This window comes from Octopus bimaculoides, chromosome 5, assembly GCF_001194135.2.
Source record: "Octopus bimaculoides isolate UCB-OBI-ISO-001 chromosome 5, ASM119413v2, whole genome shotgun sequence".
NCBI classification, from domain to species: domain Eukaryota; kingdom Metazoa; phylum Mollusca; class Cephalopoda; order Octopoda; family Octopodidae; genus Octopus; species Octopus bimaculoides.
In genome coordinates, this window is record NC_068985.1 from 27,701,815 (window position 1) to 27,703,723 (window position 1,909).

General features: G+C 36.0%; 1 protein-coding gene and 1 long non-coding RNA gene across 4 annotated transcripts in view; one reads left to right on the top strand and one right to left on the bottom strand.

Annotated features, from left to right (window-relative positions):
* Positions 1-1,909, bottom strand: part of LOC106877962 (uncharacterized) — a 433,893-nt gene that overhangs the window by 57,304 nt on the left and 374,680 nt on the right. The window lies entirely within an intron of this gene.
* LOC128247903 (uncharacterized) overlaps positions 1-1,909 on the top strand; it is a 70,848-nt gene that overhangs the window by 23,073 nt on the left and 45,866 nt on the right. The window lies entirely within an intron of this gene.

The window sequence follows — 1,909 nt, forward strand, 5'->3', positions numbered from 1 at the left end:
ATATATATATATATATACACATGTATATATATATGTGTGTGTGTCTCTGTATGTGTGTATAATTACATAGATACACATACATATATACGTATATGAAGGTAAATAAATGTACTAGAGGTACTAGAGATATGAATGCAAAAGTATTTATATATATAATTATACATATTATTAGTTATAATTAGGGAACAGCATTTAGTTAATATATGTTTGTTTAAACAAATGACTGCGAAGTCTGTTGACCATTTATATAACGACAGGCGGCCATCACTAACCTGTCGGTTGTGTCAATCCTAATTTGCTGTTCAAGTCTTTAAACAGTTTAATGTTGAGACGTTCGTTTTTTTGTTTTATTTTTCTGTATCATTTTTGGGTTGTAAAAGAATTATATATTCATTTACTCTTCTATCAGAATAAAACATATTTTAATCACTTGAACGTATTTTTTTATAACTGCGCAAATCTCAGAAAGTTTACTGCTGAGATGATAATTCAGAGGAAAGTGTTAGCAATTCAGCATTAGTTTAGTTAACATAACTTTTTATTCCTAAGATGTGCGTTAATTTAAAATATAAATAGTCAATTAAATAATTATTTTTATCATTTAGGTTTGTTGAGGCGGCCAACTCGCAGAATCGTTGGCACACCGGGCAAAAGTGTTAAGCGGCATTTCGTCCGCCTTTACGTTTTGAGATCGAATTCCACCGAGGTCGATTTTGCCTGTTATCCCTTCGGGGGTCGATAAATTAAGTACCAATTGAGTACTGGGGTCGATGTAATTGACTATTTCCGTCCCCCAAATTTCTGGCCTTGTGCCTATAATAGAAAGGATTATTCAGATTTGTTGAGTTGGCCAGCTAGCAGAATCGTTGGCACGCCGAAGTCGCCAATAACCTTTGCTCCACAGGAAGCAAAAAGATTAATCAAGTAACAATGTTTTAGAGAAGAGGTAACGATCGATAGGATTAAGCGCTTGTACAATGACTGGTGATTACTTCATCGACTGTGGAAGCATGAAAGGGAAAGTTGATATCGGCGGCATTTGAATTTAGAACTCAAAGCGATGGAATACACACCGAAAAGTATTTGTCCGACGCTCTACTGATTCTCTAATCTACTCCTCTTGAACAATAGTTGTTTCTAATATAGACACCAGTCTTGGAATTTACGGGACTAAGTTAGTCAATTGTATCATTTCTAGTAGCTGATTGGTACTTATATTTCATAATTTTCGGAAAGATGTTGACCTCGGTGAGATTTGAGCCCTGAAACGTAAAGAGCCATAAGAACTATCTCATAAAAATCTCCAATTCACTGTTTTAAGAATTAATGATGGCGAAACATTTGAATCGGGTTTCAAAGCAGTATACTGCTATCAATCTAGATTTAAGAAAAGTAAACAAAAAAAAACAAAACAATAATTCAGCAAACATCTCTCACCCTTCCACTAAGACTACCGCACATACATTCCCATCAAAAACATATCCCGTATTCGCTTGCATTAATTACCTAACGTTTGTCAGAGGTCGTCCGGCATGTGGCGCAGCTGCACGAAGGACTAAATGTCAACAGGTAGAGAGAGAGAAGGACAGAGAAAATGAGAGAAGGGAAGTGAAACTGATAGACAGACAGACAGACAGACATACAGAGATAGTCGACTGCCGGAGAGTTGGATAATTTGTGAAACATCGCTCGGTGGAAGTTTGAACTTTTGATGTTCCAGGTGAGGAAAAGACACAAATATGTCAGATGTACTTAGCAATTGACTAAAAAAATAAAAAAACAGACAAATTTGGTCAGGTGTCACAAAGAAAATGTCGAAGAAAGAGAGCCAAACGTTACATATTTGTGTGTGTATTTGTGTGTGTGTGTGTACGTCTCTCTCTCTCTCTCTCTCTCTCTCTCTCTCTCT